This window comes from Aethalodelphis obliquidens, unplaced genomic scaffold, assembly GCF_003676395.1.
Source record: "Aethalodelphis obliquidens isolate GAN/ISIS:26980383/991018 unplaced genomic scaffold, ASM367639v1 scaffold19, whole genome shotgun sequence".
Classification (NCBI taxonomy): domain Eukaryota; kingdom Metazoa; phylum Chordata; class Mammalia; order Artiodactyla; family Delphinidae; genus Aethalodelphis; species Aethalodelphis obliquidens.
The window spans coordinates 17384612-17406981 of NW_020837963.1; the positions used below are offsets into that span (position 1 = coordinate 17384612).

At 40.8% G+C, this 22370-nt stretch overlaps 1 protein-coding gene and 1 pseudogene across 2 annotated transcripts in view; both read right to left on the reverse strand.

Annotated features, from left to right (window-relative positions):
- Window positions 1–22370, reverse strand: part of BCL2 (BCL2 apoptosis regulator) — a 183024-nt gene that overhangs the window by 79968 nt on the left and 80686 nt on the right. The window lies entirely within an intron of this gene.
- On the reverse strand, window positions 14877–15689 carry LOC113626688 (proteasome activator complex subunit 1 pseudogene; annotated as a pseudogene).

Genomic DNA, 22370 nt, shown 5'->3' on the forward strand with positions numbered 1-22370 from the left:
GAAGCAAGAAAGTCTAGTGTTTCAGGAGGGATGTTTCCTGGGGTTCCCACTGCTGCAGAAAAGTGAAGCAGCCTGGCTCTGGATGTCCTCAGAAATTGGTAATCCCCTTGTAAGACAGCTGTTTCAGGAGAGCGATGGAAACAGAAGACCCACTGGAGAGAGGTGGGAGGGGTGCTGGGAAGGGGGAGCAGGGGGTGGGGGACTGGGGTTAGAGACGGACGATCCAGCTTTTAAGAAGCTTAAAAACATGGGGAGGAGAGATGACTGTAGTCCTAAAGGAGCAGCAGAGTTAAAGGCAATTTTTTCCACCATTTGGATGCCCTAAGTACACTTGTGGACAGTGAAGGGGAGATGGGGAAGATTCTGGAAGGTTCTGGAAGGCTCGGGAGCCCTGGAAGGGCCTGGACTATTGAACAGAGGACAGATGTGAGTGTACAGAAGGTCCTTCACGGAGGCCTCAGGGCTCACCCCCTGGTTATAACCTTGGTGGTAGGGGAGGGATGCAGTGTGGACTCAGGCCCCAGGAAGAACAGTCTTTTATTTTTTACAAACTAGTGAATGCAAAATTAGCATTGAGTCTTTATCAGCTTATCGTTGGCTTCAAATTTCATTCCTGTGTTACACTTTCCTAGTGTGTTTGGTTAAAACTTCCTTAGTTTGTAACATTCTCATCAGCAAGGACTTTCCAGCAGCACCGGGAGCAAATGTGTTCCCCTAAATACATGTTGTTCTTTTGTGAATGAAACGCAAAGAAATTGAACTTCTAACTAATGAAAGATACTGGATTAACAGGTAATATTTTATCTGGGCTTCAGTTCAGTCATATGTCTCAGAACGAGCTTATCTTGCCCTGAAGCCTTCTGCTTTCCTCAGTTCATTTTTTTCCCTGCCACTCAGACCGGGTGGCGGGTTCTCATTTCTTGCCACTCACTTCTGCAGGACTCCTCTGAATGAATCCAGTTGCTTCGTGCTGAGCCCGACTTTGAAGGCTAGGCCCTTGCCTGTCACTCCTTGTAACCCACGAGCTCCATCCTCACTCGTGATCTGATTGTTCCTTGACCCAGTTCTGAATCTCCGGCCCTTCTCTTTACCTCTCTCCACCTCGCCCCAAGGCTCAAGCGTTGCTCTGTCCTCAGCGTGTCTGCCGTCCCGCTGTGGGCTGCTTCCTCTGCATCCTTCCAGAGCCTCAGAAAACTCCCTCTTGAGTGGCTGCTCCCATTCTCCCCACCCAAACCTTCCTCTTCTGGTTTTCTGAGCCCACGGGAGTCTCTGTGGGTGGCATCCTTTATTTCCAGTTTTAAGCCAACTCTACTTTTTAAGTGGTCACCTTAATCCTTCGCTAAAGTTCTCTTTGGTGGAACACTGTAGTTTTGGTAACCCCTTACTGTCTACATTTTAGGGAGTGGGGCCTGATTTTAGTCCTTCAGACACATACAGTGAAATCGGCACCTGACAATAAGAGATGTTGCTGACAGGCATAGTCTTTTTCTCCTGAATGTGAAATATCACGACCCTTGGCGTTACTCTAACTTAGCTGCAATCTCTGGCTCTCCTTGGCTAAGGACGCCCTTGCCAACACAGCAGAGCCACGCCAAGCAAAGGTCCTTCTACGAGGCACCAGAGGGAAGCTCTTACATCATGAAAATCAGGGGACAGGCCATCTCTGATTCTCCTGGTCCTTGCACAAGTTTTATCAGAAATGTAACCGGTTTGCTCTGGGGGCGGGGGATTTTAATGACTATGAGAGTAGAACACTGCATTTCTAGTTGCTCTCTGTTGTTACAGGAAACTTCTAAGTGGCCCTAAAAATACTGAATTTAATAGTTTTGAAAATTCTGAGTTTCTCCAACGGAAAGGAGAAAAGGTTAGGAAGTTATGATGCTTTCAATGGGCACATTAATTAGGGTGTCCCATTTTAGAGATTAGAAAACCAAGGCTAGACAGTGAGTCTCGTCGTGATAAGTAGCCACAAGCCACAACTGGGACCCAGGTATCTCAGGTCTGAATTCCAAGCCTTATCAAATATAGGTCACTACCTTTACAAAAAGGATGAAAAAGTGTGGAAAGGAATTGCAGGAAGGGGGAGTGGGAGACAGAAAGAACATATAGAAAATTCAAACTTGTTAAGATACACGTCCCTTAATTTATACATTGCTCTTGATTAAGACTAAGTGACCTGAATTCTTACACATAGTGAAAGGGAAAAGCAGGTAAACAGATTCATGCTGACTGAATATGTTACTTTCCCTCCCCAAACTATAAAGGTTGGTTTCAGATTCTCAAATAAAAATGTATGTAAAAACAGTAAAACAGGCAAATCACTTACTCTTGCAGCCAGTTGTAGTGACTTGGGTGCTTTTCTTGACAAATATTCAAATGTCACACACCAGCATCACATGCTCAATACTATTTCAGTCAATATGACTTGTGTTAAAGTCACCTGAATTGGGGGATTGTTTGATCTTAGTATCACCGACAGGGCCTCACACAACACCCCTCACGGCTAACAAACTCAAAAGAAAGACTTTAGTTTAGGAAACTAGCATTTTCTTAGAAAAGCGGCGGGGGGGAAGCAGTTCTCAGTAAAAGATAAACCACAGACCTACTGCGTTCAGCAAGCTGTACGTATTAAACCACACACACACACACACTCACACATTCACACACACACACTCACCCACACACCCCCACACACACAAACACACACACTCACACAAACACACACACACTCACACAAACACACACACACACTCACACAAACACACACACATACACACACACTCACACAAACACACACACACACACACACACTCACACAAACACACACTCTCACAAACACACACACACACACACACACTCACACAAACACACACTATCAAAATAAGGTTTAGGCTCTGCCTAATCCACGAAGGTGAGTAAATTCAGAATTAAGACGTTAAAACCAGAATCTACTCAAGACTTTCCCTGACACTGAGACCATACTGAAGAACGATGGGACTGGATTCTAGATCACCTCGTTTGTTCTCCACGCAACTCTAATAACCCACATGGATCCAGAGGTTCTTTTCTTGGCGGGACACCAAGAGCCAACATTCTTTTGCAGAACAGGCTGGTCAGAATTCTCTAGGAGACAGAATCTATTTCTACCTCCAAGTATAGGGAAGCCTCAGGCTCTCAGGGACTCAAGGTCCCAAAATGATGTTAGATAAAAAATTAAAGGGGGGGGGGGCGCTGGGAGAAACCTTTCTGTCAGGTGGAGAGCCTATCAACAGAAAAATTAGGGATGGAGACAGCTAACACAGGCCAATGACCTTGAGGTTATATCAAAAATGATATGGGGGGGGGCTTGCTGGCCTCAAAGCGCCATCTCAACGGCAGGCATGGGCTGCCAACGCCAAGCCTCTTTGCGGGAAAGTGAGACGGACAGAAGGGAAAAGAAGAAGAAAGGCAAGAAGGACGACAGAAGTGGTGGCAGACCTTGGCATCCAGGATAAGAGGAGAAAGCACCAGACAGTCCAGACTTAGAGGAAGACAGGCAGTGGGGAGGGAAGAGAGGGCTTGAGCTGCCATCTTGGAGGACAGCAGGTACAGCAAACAGCCCAGCTCAGGAGATGGCCTGTAGGATCCAACCCACCCACTGCTTGCGGACCTCTAACACCACATGGACGGTTATTTTTAAAGCGTTGGAAATGTAAACCATGTTACGGGAACTCTTACTCAGATCCCATCTTGCCATACATCCATGTGCGTTTTTTTATTTTTTAAGATTATTTTGATGTGGACCATTTTAAAGTCTTTATTGAATTTGTTATAATATTGCTTCTGTTTTATGTTTTGGTTTTTCGGCCCCAAGGCATGTGGGATCCTAGCTGCCAGACCAGGGATCAAACCCGCACCCCCTGCACTGGAAGGTGAAGTCTTAACCACTGGACTGCCAGGGAAGTCCCCCATCTGCGTATTTTGAACGCAAAGGTTCAGAAGTTGTGTGTGATGTGTTTCACCTTTTGAATTCTGCCAAAAACTGTAAAGAAAAAATTAAAACCAAGAGGGAAATTTCTAGCTTCCGTGCTAACCAAATGCTGTCAGGTTAAAAAAAAAATCATCCTAAACATAAAATAACACTTCAGGCCATAAGATTCATTTCCATAAATATTTCTTCCCCATAACCCAATTCTAGAAAACCATAATCTCCTCTTAATGAATTCTCTTATGTATATTACTGTGATGGTCTTATTGTGGCCCCATGTTTGTCTTGAAGTTTGGGACTTCAAAGGGACCCTGTCCCCCCATCCTTCCTGGCAATTTAGGGGCACTGCTCCTTGGTGGTGACACTGTCACAGCCACATGGAAGGATGCAAAAAAAAGGTACTTCATACATTGCTGGTGGAAACAGAAATTGCTATACCATTTAGCAAGCAATCTGGAAATATCTATCCAAATTCAAAAATACCATCATTGATAAAGTCATCTCATGCCCGTATGACCACAGCACTGTTTGGAGTAAAATCATTCAATAGGTTATGCCATGGTCAACTAAGGAATAGTATGCAGTCATGAAAAAGAAAGAAGGGAGGAATTTCAACAATGTATCCTGTGAAGTGAGAAGAAAACAAGATGCAGAGAGGGACATATGATATGATCTGATTTTTATAAGGTAATGACCAAAATCACATGTTTCTGTGCCTATCTATCTATCTACCTAAATGTCTGATATAATTATATGAGTGAAGTGGAGTGAGGCACAGAACGATGACACACAAGGTTGATAACACTGGCAACATGGGGGAGAGGGATTAGGGTGGAAAGAAGGAAGGGAGTGGGAGGAAAGAAATAAGTGAAAATGAAAGAAGGTAGCAACCATAAAAACCACATGGATGCCACGATCTCATTTATAGGAAATCATGTGTGTGTGCTCAGGCACACGTCTATAAACAGAAGATGATGAGATAGTCTGCAAAATGTCAAAGGTTTTTATTTCAGGGTGTTGAGATGTTTTTAAATATAATTTTTACTTTACTCCTTATATATATTTTGAAAAATATTTACAATCACCTGTATTGTTTATAGAATCAGAAGAATTCATTGAGAGAGAAATATGAAAAGTCGCATGCAAGGCAATACAGGTCCACAGAGAGGAAGCCACAAGAGAGAGAAGGCTGCAGCGTCAAGCTGGGACCAGACTGGGAAGGCTCTCTGTAACAGGAAAGACAAAAGAACAACTTATAGGCCGTGTACCAACATAGTAACAACAGGCTGCTGTTTTGGTGGTAGATTATGAGTGATATTTTTTCTACTTTTTGCTTTTCTCTATTTTCCGGATTTTCTGCAAAAAACCGTATCTTGCTTTTGTAATCAGAACAAAAAAAATGTATTATTTAAAAAATTATGCCATGAAAGTTTTTAAGTGGGAAGGGTCACTTAATGATTAATGATGAGTGATGTTTTAGGATATCATGCAGCGGTCCCCAAAGACAGAGATTAAAAGCCATTTATGAAGGAGCAGTATCAGTGAGAGTTGATAATGGCCCCCAATTAAGAGGAAATGGTGGAAATGGAAAGGTACATAGTGGGCCTCAGATGTTTTCTAAATAAAGGGATGAATAAGTGAAACACTGCTGAAGAAGAACTGCTAATCTCAGCGGTCCTTTGTCAAGTTTATACGGATGCCCGCAAAAACACAGCCAGATGTCAGTCGGCTGATTTAATCCAAAATTACAGAGAACTGTAATTGTACAGAGAGACCAACCCATTGTGAATATCACGTCCCTAAATGCAGCCACATCTTGCAAGCCACGTCAAAGAAAGATACAATACCCAAGGGAAAAGACCAAAGTGGTAGAAACCATAGGCGATAAGGAGAAATTCTGTGATACGGTGATGTAAAAAGCTTTCCTCCACCCCAAAAAGACAAGTCAACGACAAGCACTGCATCCAACAAACACTGGAATGTTGTAGATCACATAAAAATATTCCCAGGTAACTTCTGGCTTGCATTCATTTTATACTATAGACAACTTAAAAAGTTTCTGACCAGTGTTAGGAGAAATTAATTTAAAATTTTTTATCCAATTGTGGTTTGCTTTTTTCTAAAAGTTGGCACATTCTGAGAACTCCCCTTCATTCGAAGTATTCAGGAAGAGGATGGGCGGCACCGTGTTTGAGAAGGTGGTAGTCGAAGGCTTCCAAAGGACTTCCCAGCTTCAAGAGTCTCTGAGTCAAGAGGAGACATCGTGCCAACTGCCGGATTTTGTGCCTTCTCTCTCTCAGATGTTCCAATGGAGGTAGTTTACTAACTAAGCCATGTGTATGTTTTTCTGGCATTCCTGAAGCAGACGTAATATAACCGAAGGCAAACGATTTTAGTAATGCCCATTCAGACACTGCTATCTAATCACCACGTAATCATGAAACTAAAATGTTTACCCAATATCCAAGACCGAGGCAAAGAAACCAAAAGGCATTTTGTAAGACGAAGTACCGGCCAGCACTTCCCATAAAAGGATTTATGGAGGGTTATCCTGAAATGGTTCAAGAGGAAAAGTCGACGTGACTTGGTTTCTAATCACACAGAGGATTGCTCTGCTGTTTTTCCAAATGGTCAGAAAAAACTGGGGAGGGACCGGACAGGTTGTCACAGAGAACCAGGGTCCTCCCGATAAGAGTTTCGGGGTGGGCTCGTCAGAAAGTAAGCCAGAGCCCAGCCGCCCCGCCCCCCCGGAAGACGCCGCCCGCTGCTGCCCATCGCTGAGCCAGGGCGCTTCTCCGCCTGCGACCACCTCTGATGGTAACGGGCATCCTTCCCGTTCTCCATAAGGCAGCCGCCTTCCTGCCTTCTCGGCGGCTCCTCCCTGGGTCTCAGTGTGGCTATTCATCGCCCCACAGCCCTCTCTTCCTCCAAGTCTGGCTCAAAGCCCACCTCTCCTCAGTCTGATACCAACCAATTCGGGTCTTTCATTCTATCTGAGTGCCCTCCTGGTTTGTACGCTCAATTAACATGAAATAATTGGCAAGTTTTTTTTAATGGGAAGAGCCCCAGTGCATGATTCCCATTGGATCTCCTAAAGCCCTAAATATCCCACAGAGCGGAGAGAGGAAGAACTTCCTCCCTTCCTTTCCTTCCTTCCCTCCTTCTTTCAATGTAGTGTTTATCCAACATTCATTTCATGCAGAGCCCCTTTCAGGGTTTCTTCATGTACTATTTCACGACATCTCCTCACAAACCTCCCTAGGAATCAGGAGCACCCTCCCCGCCCAGCTCTGCTCTGCTCCAGCCTTCCACAGTCTTGTCCCGGGTCACCATCTTCTCAGTCCCTTGGTGTCCTGGTTGGTTCTTCTTTCCTCGTCAACCCTACATCCCACCAGCTGCCAATTCTCTATCTCCTGTCTGGCTCCTCTTTTTTTACTCCCCTGCCTTGATATCTCTCCTGAACACCAAAGCCTCTTCATTAGTGGTCTCCCTGCATCCAGGTTATCATTCTAACACGAGTTGCTTGGTATCACTGCACGAATCCAAACCTTTATGTAATTCCTGTTGTCTGCATGATATAACCCGAGTTCCCTAGTCTGACATTAAAGGACATCCCAACTATCCACACGTATCTTCCAGACACACAGGACTTCTTCTGATTCTCCACACATGCCAAGCAATTGGACTCTTACGGGTTTTTGTTTGTGCCATTCCCGCTCTGTGAAATGGTCTTCACCCAACTCTGTCCTCGGGTAAAATCCTACTTTTCAAACCTACCTCACAGGCCACCTGACTACCCCAGGTCCAAACTGATTGTTCTTTCTCCTGAACTTTCTTAGACTTAATTGTTTACAGCTCCAAGGCTGCCTCTAGATATAAAATCCTGGAGGAAAGAGATAGTATCTGTTTGTCTTTGCATTCCAACACCATGGCCCAACCACAACAGCACTCCCTCAGCACAAGCAGGAATGGAGTTACCAGCGCTGGGAAGTGAGTTTACTAGCCACCACTGTCTTCCAAGTGTTCCTCGGAATTTCAAGCTAACAAACACTTATGAAGTACCTACTGTATACAGAACACTCTGGCAGGAGCAAGCCAGCTAGTGAGCCATGGTGCTTGTAATGTGTCTTTTTAAAGACCTACCTCACCTATTATGCAAAGCCACCGAATACACCATTATATGAAGACATTTCCAGTCTTGAGGGTCAACAGCCATTCATAACCCTTCCCTCTATCACTGGATGTACTAGAGGTAAGAGGCTATGTTTCAAAAGTACCCAAGAAAACAAGGCTCAGAGCTCTCAAAATCGGGGCTGTTCTTTTTTTCCAGGACAGAGAATGGGTTGATATGGAAAATAAAGGCATTTGTCTGTTAGCAGTACTAATTCTCAAACCCATCATTTACTTTAACTTCAGTTATAACAAGCACTTAAGGCCAGGAAATTAGCTGAGAAAACATGAACGTCTGGGAAAACTAAACATTCTCTTACCTGCGAAGTCATGCTGGTGGAGGAAAGCTCTCGGAAGGGATGATAATTTTTTTATTTGATGACTGGTATTTTGATAGCAGCTGTGCAAAGTTTTCTGAAGAGCTCAAGGTGATCTATGACATGAGGTGACCATATGTCCCTGCTTGTCAGGAAGAGTCCCGGTTTACACCTGTTGTCCCTGCAAAATTATTAATAGTGCCTCCCCCTTCACTCTCATAACTGTCCCCATTTGAATGATAAATTATATGACCACTCTATCTACGAGTGTACTGTCAGACCACAGCGGCCTGTCCATACAAGTTAAGACGGTTTGCTCAAATTCACCAGGGAGCTGATGCCAAGAAAAGGGGCAGAATCCAGGCTTCCTGACGCCAAACCCAGGCTCTATCTCAGGGAACGTATTTCCTCTAAGTTGTTTCCTCATCAATTAATCACGAAAATCACTTTGGGAAATGGTAAAGATACATAAGCATGGCTTCTGCAAACTAGCACTTACGATTTAGTTGAGGAGACAAAGCACATACACATTCGATAATTAAACAGGGTCAGACAGATTTGTAATCTGGTGCCAATGACATGGTTCAAATGACAATTTCAAAAGGAGTCAGAGAAGGGAAAAAACCCTCGATGGGATGCAGGGAAGGTTTCTGGGAGATGATGGAACCTGAACTGGGTCCTAAAAGGGAAAAAAAAAAAAAAGGAAGAAAGGAGAGGGAAAAAGGTATTTTTCTTTGAAAAAAAACCAAAATTGGGAGAGGAATAAATCACTTCAGTGATTCTATAAGCTCTATTACTTTACAGTCCAGAAAATTTTAAAATGACAAAACCAACACAAATGGCCTATGTGTCCTTCCCAAAGTCTCACCATGATTTAAGGCACAGCCATCATCAGACTGGGGCATCTTGCAAGCAGATGAGTGCTGGCTGCTGGAAAAAAGTGGCCACCTTGACTTCTACCCTCAGCTTTTTCACTAACTGGCCATGTGTCTGTGGGCAAGTGGTTTCATCAGTTTTGAGCCTCAGTTTCCTTAAATAAAATGCTAGGGTTGGATGAAGTGATCTCTAAGAACCTTTCAATCTCTGGCCCTTTACAGTCAATTCCAGGTTTTAGTTTAGCTTAATGAATCTATTTACTTACTCTAGATTTAGCTCAATAGTGGATGTTGAGCTATTTCCAGCAAAATGGCAAACTCTGGGCTGATCCTATGGGTTCCTTTCCACTACAAAGATACAAAATTCTCAAGAAAAAGCACAATGCTGTGCCTAGAAGGAAAGAAGAAAGGGAGAAAAGCATAGGCTCCGGGAATGGAGAAAAACTGAAGCCAGAGCTTTCACAGATGGTTGACTCCATGGGGTCCAAGGGAGTTTCAGACCTCCACAAATGTCCCTGGGGATCTGGGGATAGTGATTAGATTCTAAAGCCCATGAAGAGACGTGGCCTTGGTCCTGCATAAGGTGGAGGGAGGGAGGCAGGACGGAGCCCTTTTCATAAATCTTAAAGTCACCCGTCCATGAAAAAGGGACCAAGCCACTGCCTGCTGGCCTCAAGATGAAGAGCAGACAGTTGCCTTATATCCAGAGCTTAGGGAGCCCCTGAGAAATCAAAACCCTAAAGACGAACCACATTCAGTTGTAGGATCAGAATTTACATTATCTGCATGTGGGGGGGTAGGACAAGCAATGAATATAAACCCAATTCCAGGACCATCAAAATGCTGTTGATCGCCAGAATAAACAAATACGTGACCACTACATAGGGCCGATTTCACAACTCAGGACTTACAAGATTCCCACAGAAGAGAAATCTCTATGAACATGAACTTGACAACACACACACACACACACACACACACACACACACACACACACACGGGAGTTAACTACCATGAGGGACAGTCATAAAGAGAATATTTTTTAAGGTAAAATCTAAGAACTGGAAAAATACTACAATCTGAAACAGACTACAAAATAAGATTTCTTAAAATTATTAAAGTGATAAAAGACTAAAAACCATAATGAAATAATAGGAGTAAATAAAAAAAGAAAATAGCAGACCTGAAAAAGAACAAAATAGAACTAAAAATAACTCAGTGGAAAAGTTAGACTGTAGAGTGACACAAATATAGAATTAGTGAACTGGAAAAAGAGATTTGAGGAAATCAACCAAAATGTAACACAAGACTTCCAAGTAAAAACAGAGAACTGAACACACCATACCTAACACTGGTCTCTCTGAAACCTCACTAAAACTAGAGAAAGTGACCATTTAAAAGACATAAACCCAGAAGGACAAGAAGAACAAGTGAAGGGATAACAGCAATAAGATTTTAGAAGATGGAAAACAGCTGGACAAGTGGTAACAGAACTAGCAGAACAAAAGAGGCAGAATCCTAAACTAGGAATAAGGAAAGTTAGGAACCAAGTAGCAGATGCTCAGAAGGTCCAGGAACAGAAGGCACTAGTTACCTTTGGAAATGGGAAGGGAGGGGAAGGGAGGAGTGACTAAAATGAGGAGATGGGGTGAAAGCCGTTTAAGAACCAGTTATATCCCTAGACCCCCAGATCCCTTCTTCTTCTCCACCCTTCTGGGCAGCAGCCTCTACCCCAATGGGTAAAACTGGAGGTATGGTCTCTGGAGACAGGATTCCTGGACTGGGAGACGCCACGCATCAAACGAAGCAGAAAATATGTATATTGAATGCTGACCTCTCCAGTCTGATTCCTCACCTCAGCTCTCAGCACTGGAACAGGCAGAGCTTCACCCTCCATGGGAGAGTTTGGAAGGGTGTTCCCTGGAGAATCTCACCATCTCTGTAGGTTCTTCAGTAGGAGACTTTAGGGGTTGACATTAGGAGTTCCCCAAAGAATGGCATTATCATGTTATTCTATGATAATGCTCAAAGTCAACAAGCCCTGCACATCCTGAGAGCTTCCAATAAACTTGTTAGTTCTTCACTCTTAAACATGACCAGACACTCAAGGATTACCAGACACGCAAGGAAAGCCTCTATAGGGAAGACAGAGTTCAAAACAAATAGAAAAAGGCAACACAGAGGAAATAGAGGCCATGAATGGAGAAGAAAATTTCAAAAGAGAATAATTTTTTTTTTCAGAATGCTGAGAGAATGTCACACACATGAAAACAGAACAGAATGCTTAAAAAAACCCAACTATTTATAGATGAAAAGAGGAAATTTAAAACAATAACAGAACTGCAAACCCAATAGACAGGTTGGAAATTGAAGTTGAAGAAATTGCCCCAAAAGAGAGCAAACGATAAAGAGACGGAAAACAGGAGAGAAAAATAGGAGGAAATTAGAGGACTGGTCTAGAAAGTACAACACCCACATAATAGGAGTTCTGGAAAGAAAGACAGAAGCTAACAGAAGCACATTCAACAGACTGAAAGAACACACTGATTGCCCAGTACAATAGATGTAAACAGACTCCCACATAGGAAAGTCATTGTGAAATGTAGACAACTGGGGGAAAGAAAAGATTCTACAAGGTCCCAGGAGAAAGGAAAAAGAAGGTCAGGTACAAAGCATCAAGAATAAGAACGGTTTTAGCCTTCTAGCAGCAACACTGAGAGGCAGCATACAATAGGGCAATGGCTTCACCCTTTGGAAGCAAATTTAGTTTTGACCTAGAATCCTTTGTACCAGACGGACAAGCCTTCCAGTGAGAAGATAAAAAAGACATTTTGGACATTCGAAGTGTGAATCTATCTCTCTTGGGTCCATTTTGGAAAGGCTGCTTATAGATTGGGAGCCACAAAAATGTGTAAGTGGAAAAGGAGGACACAGGACTAAAGAAGAAGGTGATGTAGTAAAGGGAGAGGACTGGACCAGTGGATCAAGAGAGACAGAGAGTGAGGGCCACCACCAGGGCACCAGGCTGTAATTCCGATCCTGCTGGAGGATGTGCTTCCTCAATGGAGCAGATCATGAAAGGGGATTCAGCTCAGAAGAAAGGTCAAGGAAAGTTCTAGAATAACAAGGAAGAGAAATCCCAGCACGACAGCTGTGCAACAGGCCCGAAGAAAAGTCCAGAAAAAAAGGGATGTTACCGAGAAAAGAAGAACTCATGGATTTCTGATGTGATCGGCCTTGTGGAAACGTGTACAGGGAGACTGTGCAAGATATAGGGGGAACATCTTTCCCTACAAGGACAAAGAACACTAAGGAAATTAAGAAAAAAAACCAAGACAGATATTAACATATGATATCACTTATATGTGATCTAAAAAAGGGTACAAATGAACTTAGTTACAAAACACAAGTAGAGTCACAGATGTAGAAAACAAACTTGTGGTTACCAGGGGATAAGCGGGGAGGGAGAAACTGGGAGATTGGGATTGACATAGACACACTACTATATATAAAATAGATAACTAATAAGACCCTGCTGTATAGCACAGGGAACTCTACTCCATACTCTGTAATGGCCTATATGGGAAAAGCATCTAAAAAAAGAGTGGATGTCTGTATATGTATAACTGATTCACTTTGCTGTATACCTGAAACTAACACAACATCGTAAATCAACTATACTCCAATGAAATTTTTTTTAAAAGCAGATATTAACTTCATAAAAATAAAAAAGTTTAACTGTTAACACTATTTCCATAGGCCAAAGAGTGAAAACACTAACAACTGATTTAACCCAATATTGCAATATAATTATATTGAGAGAAAGGGGTTGGAAAAGCAGTGGATATGGTTATGTAAGAGAGCTAAATCTGTATTTACTATAATAGGAAGTTAAGACATCATGAGTAAAATTGATAAAAGATCACAGCATAGACATTATTTAGAAATGCCAGAAGAAAAATAGAGACAGTGATGTTCTTTGGGAAGTGGGGGTTAGGGGAAGTAGGATGGGGTAGAAGTTGTTCCCATAGAAATTAAGGAACCAGCACATAAGTAAATACGTATGAGGACGTTTTTATCTACAATGTTTGTGTCAACATAAAACTGAAAATAACCTAAATGTTCATCAATAGTGGAACAGCTGAATAAATTGTAGTATAGCCATACCATGGAACTTACTTAGCTATTTTTTTAAAAAATTAGTTAAATTTGTATTACTTATCTGGAAGATATCCTTAATGTACTATTAAGAGAGACAGTAAGTTGTAAAGTAATGCACAAGGTATTATTGGATTTTTGTGTGTTTATATATGAGCTTGGAGAGACATGTGGAAGGAGGCAGACCAGATGTTAACCTTATATACCTTAGGAGGACAGGAATGGAAAGGGTAGGGGGAGACTGAAAAGAAATAGACCACAGAAAAGTAGAGATGTGGGAAATATGAAAACACAGGTTAGCAGACATTAAGAAGAGAAGGACAAGATCTAATAACCTATAACAGAGGACTGAGAAAAAGATAATAAAGATAGCTGGGAGGAATAATATTCAGAGATTATAACAGTATTTTTCAGAATCAATGAATATCAAGAATCCTTAGATTCAAGAGATATACTGAATCCCACACAGGACTGTGGTGGAACTGCAGATCATCAAAGACAGGAACAAAAAGAAAAACAAAGATCTTTTTTTTCACTAAAAAAGAAAAAAAAACTTCTAAACAAAAGACAGACTGACGCTGACTGCACCTCATCAATAACAGATATCGGAAGACAATGAAATAATATTTTCAAATGCTGAGGGAAAATATTTCTGTAGAATTCTATACCTAGAAAATTATTGTTCAAGACTAAGGGTGAATTAAAGATATTTTCAGACAGAGACTGACAGAGATAGTTTCATATCCCCAAATCCATGAAATAACTACTCAAAGATGTACTTCAGTAAGAAGGAATTTGAACTGAGAAAGGGGGAATGGAATCTAAGAAACAACATCAATAACATTTATTGAGGGCTCACTCTGTACTGTGTACCAGGCACCATTCTAAGTGATTTATAATTAGATTGGGATTCAGATTAAGGCAGTCTGGTTCTGGATTTCATAGTCTTACCCACAATGTGAATAAAATGACATCTATTTTGATAAATTTTAAAAAGTAGATTTGTAAAAAAATAATTGTATGTGGACAAAACAGAAACAAAATGATAGATGATAATAAAATAGCTGACGGTGTCATAACAGAATATGAGAGAGAGAGAAAAGCTGGGTTAAAGTGTTCTAAGTAATCTGTATTACATTGTCTGGGAAGCAAAGAGATACAGATAACACTTTAATTTTAGACTCTGTGAACACAGATATAATTTTTAAGGTTTAAGGGTAACAGCTGAGATGCAGAACAAAACATATACGTTACAAATCAAGAGGGAAACAGTCATCATTGTCTTAACAGTATGAGTATATTTTTGTGCTTGGGAGGCAAGATGAAGGAGAAACTTCAACAGGAGAAAGGTAGGGGAGGTGTGGAGTCTCCAGTAAGAGGTAGGGAGGTCTCTACTGGGCCCATCACAGAATGAGAGGAGAGTCTCAATACATCATTTCCTTTGATTCTCCCCTGGGCTTCCTGAGCTTCTTGAAGTTCTTCAGGATGACATCATATAACACAGCACAAGCTCTGTGGGTCTCCACTGATCATCAGTGGGGTCCTGGTACTCTATTTCCCTGTGGAAGCCTTCCAGCTTGGTGTGAAGGGTGTTCATCAGCTCGAACATCTTCTTCAAAACTTTTCCCATCTTCAGTCTGAGGTATCTGCAGCTGCAACCAGGTGGTGACCCTGTGGACTGCTCAGTGACATCCGTGGTCCCCAGCTTCAGGCCCTTGCAGGAGGACTTCAAGCCTCTCCTTGCCATTCACTGGGCCACTGGGAGGACCTTTGCCTTCATCTTCCCCTTTTGTCTTTTCATCCCTATCCTCCTTCTCCTGCTGTTTCTTCCATTCCTCCTTCTCCGTCTTCTGGACTGGATAGGCACCAAGATGTCCAGCAGAGCCTTCAGATAGCTCAGGTTGGCTTCTTGAGAGCTGTTTCCTTCAAAATTTCATCTGACTCAGAAATCTTCCTGGGGAAATAGCTCCTAGGTAGGTTCTGTCTTTTGCCCTGGTCTTTGTGAAACATATCCACCTGGGGTTGGGCCCTGGGCGTGGCTATGGCTGGGGAGCCTAGTGCCACACAAGAAGCAAGGAGTGGGCATAGGGAAGAGGAAGCAAAATCAACAGGAAAACTCAAGTAATCTAACAGAAGACAGGATAGGAAGAAAAAATAAGTAAAGAAGAAGCACGGCAGATGGAAAACATTCGGATTCCTCATGAATTCCAAATATATGACTTATCATAATAAATGTAAATGGCTTAAACTAATCCATTAAAAGGCAGAAATCCTCAGACTGAATTTTGTAAAACTCCAGCTGTTTATAAGAGAGTAGGCTAAAACAAGTCACAGGAAGGATAAACATGAAAAAATGTATTCAAATAATAAGTGTTCCTACAAATAATAAATGCTCAATAAATATTTATTTTAATTGAATGACTCAATAGGATAAAAAGAGACTTTAAAATAGCCAAAAGCATTTGGGGGGATAAAGAAGATCACGGCTTACTAATAAAAAGATACATTCACGAGCAATCCTTCCATATACCTGATCACACCATGTCAAATATATACAGCAAAACTGATTTAATTCTATGAAGGTAACAAGTTCAAAATTATAGTGAGAGATTTTAGCACATATCTCTATGAAATCAATAGACCAAACTAAAAAAATAGGACAAATGTAAATAATGCATATTACTAACTTCACTGAATGGATATGAAGAAACCCTCCACACAATAAAGAATAAACATAAATGTTTACAAAAATTAACCAGGTTCTACGCCACAGAGCAAGTCTCAACAAATTTCAAAGAAGTGCTAACATTCAGACCACACTCATCAACCAAAATACAATAAAAGTTGAAATCCATAACACAACCACAGGCCCTAAACTCCAGTACATCTTGAAATTTCAAAAACATGCTGTTAAATTATTAAATAAAATCAAAATTAAAGTAACAAAATACTTGGAACTGAACAATAATTAAAACCCTGGATATCAGTAGAAGGAATGTTTAGCATTAAATGCAACATCAGAAAACAAGAAAAATTTTAGATTAAGAAAATAAAAAATTAAGCAATAAAGTAAACTCAAAGACAATAGGAGAAAATTCTTTTTCCGCAAATGGATAATGCTAAAGTAGTAGGAAGGCAATAATAAAGATAATAACAAATCAATAAAATAAAAACAAAGACACAATACACATAGGGACAAAACAAATGTGGATTCTTTAAAAAGACTAATAAAATAGGTAGATATTCCACAAGTATGAGGAAGAGAAACACAAGAAGGCACAAATAAACACTATTAGGCATGAAACGGAGCCATAACTAAAGATTTTTTTTCTAAGCATGAGAATTCGATTCTCTACTTTAAAGCAGTAAAACTAAAAACAGATGAAATGGAAAATCTCCTAGAAAAATATGTTACCAAAATTAACACCAAAAAAACAGAAAAAGAACAAAAGCTCCTGAATGTATTTTTATAAGTTCAGTCTAAAGCTATATTTTAGAAGTAGACAGTACAAATAAGGAAAGCAACAGGTCAATCTCAGTTAAAAACATCAATGCAAAAATCCTAAATAAAATATTAGCAGGGCTTCCCTGGTGGCGCAGTGGTTGAGAATCTGCCTGCTAATGCAGGGGACGTGGGTTTGAGCCCTGGTCTGGGAAGATCCCACATGCCACGGAGCAACTAGGCCCGTGAGCCACAACTACTGAGCCTGCGCATCTGGAGTCTGTGCTCCGTAACAAGAGAGGCCACGACAGTGAGAGGCCCGCGCACCGTGATGAAGAGTGGCCCCCGCTTGCCACAACTAGAGAAAGCCCTCGCACAGAAACGAAGACCCAACACAGCCAAAAATAAATAAATTAATTAATTAAAAAAATATATATTAGCAAACATACCCAGCAGTGTAGTGTGTGTATAAATGTATATTTATTTTAAAATGTTTTTTGATATGATATACCTCAGGTATCATATATATCATGATTGCATGTATCATATTTATCACATGGTAAATATATGGGGGGTGTGTGTGTGTGTGTGTGTGTGTGTTTGTGATGACCAGTAAGGTTTACCCCGGAAGCTCAAGGAAGATTCAACATTAGAAAGTCTTACTGTAATTCACCACACTGACAGATTAAGAAGGAAAAACTAATCATCACAATAGATGCAGAAAAAAACATTTATCAAATTTAGTACCCATTCACAATTCAAAAGTACAATAAAATACCTAGCCAACTCAGAATATAAGGAAGTTTTTACTAAGCAGTTTCTACTAAAATTCTATGATAAACCTTAGGAACCTATTTCCTTTAAAGTCAGGAACTAGACAAATATCACCACTCCACTCATCATTGTGTGAGATATCTGGCTGCCACAATAAACAAAGGAAAAGGAGTAAGAGAAATAAGGATTTGAAATAGAGAAACAAAAGAAGAATTATGTGCACATAAGATTGTCTACATTGAGAATCCATGAGAAACTACAAACAATTACAAGTCATAAGAGAGTTTGGTAAGAATGCCGGAGATAAGATTAATATACAAATATCCATGGCGTCCTTATCAGCAACAACCAATTAGAAAATGTGATTTTTAAAAGATCCCATCAGCAATAGCAATAAACTATGACAAACCTAGATTCAATCTAAAGAAAGAGGTGCAAGAGTTAAATGAAAGCAAACTATAAAAGTTCACTGAAAGTCCTAAGACGTAAATAAACAGCGATATAGCTCATGCTCAGAGATGAGAAGATTCAACATCAACATCAGTTCCTCCTAAGTTAATACATAAATTGAATGTAATTCATATTAAAGTCCCAGAAAGGTTTTTCATGAACATTTTTAGCTGGTTTTAAAATTCATATGGAAGAATTAAGGTCAAAAAACAGCCAAGACAATATTGAAAAAGTGTAAGATGGACACTTGTCCTACCAGATATCAAGACATTTATTAAAGCCTTATTATTAAGATACAATAGAATTGGTGCAGATATAGATTACTAGACCAGCGTAATAGAGAGAGTCCCTCTGCGTTTAGGAACTTGGGATGTGACATTATAAAACTGTGGGAAATGACTGAACTAGTTATTAAATGGTCCTGGGACAATTGGTTATTTACAGGGAAAAAAAATAGATCTCTAACTCATGCTATATCCAAAAATGAATTTCAAGAGAATTACAGTTAACTTTAAAATATTTAGGAAAGGGAACTTCCCTGGTGGCGCAGTGGCTGAGAGTCCGCCTGCCGACGCAGGGGACATGGGTTTGTGCCCCAGTCCTGGAAGATCCCACATGCCGCAGAGCGGCTGGGCCCATGAGCCATGGCCGCTGAGCCTGCGCATCCGGAGCCTGTGCTCCGCAACTGGAGAGGCCACAACAATGAGAGGCCCGCGTAACAAAAAAAAAAAAAAAAAAAAAAAAAAATATTTAGGAAAAAATACAGACACTATTTTTATAATCGCAGACTAGGCAATGACACAATAGCACAAACCATGAAGCAAAAAAAGAAAAAAATGTTGACCAATTTGATTTTAAAACTTATGTGACAAAAGACACCAGAAAACAAAGGTTAAAGGCAAGAAATGGAGACAGTAGTTTTGTTTTTGTTTTTGTTTTTTTTAAGCATCCAGGATATATAGTGAACATTTGGTAACTGTAAGGAAAAAAAACAAATAACCCACTACAAAAAATGAGCAAAATCTATAAACTGCAAATACATAGAAAAAGAAACCCAAATGACCAACAATCATGATAAAGAAAAGCATAAATCACTAGAAATCAGAGAAGTATGAATAAATACCACAATAAGATACCTTTCAATCTATCAGATTAGCAAAATGTAAAAGCCTGATAATGCCAAGACCTGGAGAAGATGCAGAGCAACAGGAACTCTCATACACGGTCCTGGAGTGTAAATTGAGAGCAATTCAGCAACATCTACCAAAGTGGATGATGTTTGTACCCTAAGACTCAGAAATCCATGTCTGCATCTATACCTTTGAGACGCTCACATGTCCACATGGAAACAAGCCCAAAGAAGTACACAACAGCTCTGTCTGTAAAATGAAAAGGTGGAAACAATCTAAACTTCCATCAATTAGAGAATGGATATATTATGATATATTCATTAAAAGGAATTAATATAGCAGGTAAGGAAACTTGCTCTACATCCATTAATCAGGATAAATCCTAAAAACATAACTTTGAGTGATAAGGCAAGTTGGAGAAAGATGGATTACTGAGTAAGAACACTACGGTAAATGTTTTAAACTCACAAAATAATACTAGTTATTGTTCATGACACATAGCCGGGAGCCAAATGCAACAACATGTATGTAACAACACAACTTTGGAAGACTGGCTACCTCTAGAAAAGCTGTAGGGGAATGGGATCAGGGTGGGTTAGAAAAGAGGCTTTAACTGTAACATTTTCTGCAAAAAAACCCCAAACTTTTAAAAATGTGGCTAAATGTCAACATTTATTAAATGTGAGTAGAAGGCGACTACTGGTTGATACATTATTCTCTGTGACTTTTTTCTTTTGCATTTCAAATAGTTCGTCACTTTTTAAAGTTACATTTTAAAAGGATGTGTGGATGTGGTATTCATGTGCCCATTTCCCCCAGCTTTCTATCTAGGTATACAGTTGTGCTAGCAATCTGGAGACCTGAAGAATAGTCTTGGTTCTAACACTACTACACTGTGTGACACTGAGCAAATCACTGAACCTCTCTGGGCCTCAGTGTGCTCATCTGTAAAATGGGGATAGTCACAGTGCTTATGTCTTCAAGATCACTCTGGAATTAGATTTGGACTTGTTCCAGCCCCACCACTGGGGCTGTGAGACCTCAGTCAATTTACTTAAACTCTCTAAAAGGTGCTATCTTCATCTATAAAATAGGAATAGAGATAGTATTTAGCTCACAAACTTGTTATAAGAATAAAACAAAATGAAAAAAACTCTTAGCACATCATCAACAAAACAAAATTACAAAACCAAGAGAAGATACATGCCATGCCTATAATAGACAAGGGATTGGTATCAAGAATACATTATATACTCCAATAAATCAGTAAGGAAACAAACACACCAACAGAAAAATGGGCAAAGGATAAGAAGAGAGAATTCATAAAGGAGGAAACCTGACTTCAGTAAGCAAGTGAAAAGATATACTCAACCTCGCTAGTAATCAGGAAATCACATCTAAAACCTACCCGGCCATCAGATGGGCATAAGATAATTTTAAATATGGTGATGACCCATACTGAGAGACCATGTGGTGGTGAACTGGTACCATCACTTTGGAGAGCAATTTGGCAACATGTAGGGAAGTTTAAGATGTGCTAACTTTATGACTTTGCTATTGGGTGTGTGTGTGTATATATGTGTATGCGTGTGAATGTATGTATGTATCTATAATCTGTCTATCTACTGATACATCTCCAAGAGAAGCTCAAGTCTCCCACACGTGGGCAAAGAACACGTACAGTTGTAGCACTGTCTGTAATGCCAAAAAGTTAGAAACAGCTATAATATTCTTCAAACAGACATTTTAGAAGTTAGAAACAACCTTAGCATCCTTCCTTTGGTAGAATACTATGCAGCATGGATGAAGCAGAGGTACATGTTTTACAACAGATGAATTTTACCAACGTAATGTAGAACACAAAGCCAATGATATCATTTAGATAAAAGTCTGAAAACATTTAAAAATGTAAATGTCTATGGATACACATATGTGTAAAAGATGCAATCGTGCATGGTAATAATGTACATCAAAGTTAAATTGATGCTTCACAGAAAAGGGGAATGGGACTGGGAAAGTGCTTTCTCTCTCTCTCTCTTTTTAAAGGTAGGTAAGAAGATCTGAAGCAAATACGGCATAAAGACATGACACAGAGATGGTACACACACATGCACTTGCCATCTTATTCTCTCTATTTCCTGTTTTCTTGAACTATTTCACCATATAAGAACCCCGTGTTTTCATACTTTAAAGATATCGATAGATATGATCATTTGTTCCTAGGTGCGCCTAAGGCAGGTAGGGCAAGTGTTCTTAAGATCACTTGACAGAGGAAGAGGTGAGGGTGGGCTGGGAGGGGTGGGCACAGGGCTTATTGTCTGCGGGCTCAAAGCCCTCCTCATCAGATTGCAATGCTCACGCCACTCATTCAGTAATCTATACACACAGGGAACTGGAACTCAGTGCAGATGAGGGTGGGCGGATGAAGGGGAAGATGACCTCTTCCCTTCTGGAAAAAACCACAGCCTGAGGTAGGGCAATGGCATAACTCGATAAAAAAGGGAAGGAGGCGGGCTGCCCAGGTCATCTGACAGTCTTTCAATGAATGTGTAACTCACTCCTGGAGGCCATCCCCCGTGCATCTGCCCAGGAGGAGGAAGGGGCTGGAGGAAGTGAGAAAAGTGACCTCAGTGCCAGCATCACTTCGCCCCCAGAGCACCAGCCTCTGAAGGGCAGGATATGGCTGGGCTGGGGGCATAAGACCTGAAGTCTGGTCCGCAATTGGTCCCTCATGCTCTCTGGCTTTCAGCTCTTCTTATTTATAAAACTGAGGAGCTGAGCTACCATCTTGAGGCCAGTGAAGTTCTACAGTCTATCTCCCTGAAGGAGTTTTTCCTTAAAAATTGGATCTCTTAAAATTCAAAAGAGGAGGTTCGTATTAATATTTACACATGGTTGTGAGGCTCATTCCTGGATGTGTCATGAGAATGTCCTCTCTTCCTGGTGACATACACAAAATGCTGGGTAACAGTACCTGGTATCTGGACGTCTCAGTAACGCTACTCCTTCCTGCCACCAGCCCCAGCCCCATTCTTGAGCCCCGGGGACCGATGGGCATGGAGGTCAAAGTGATTGTGGCTTCAACTA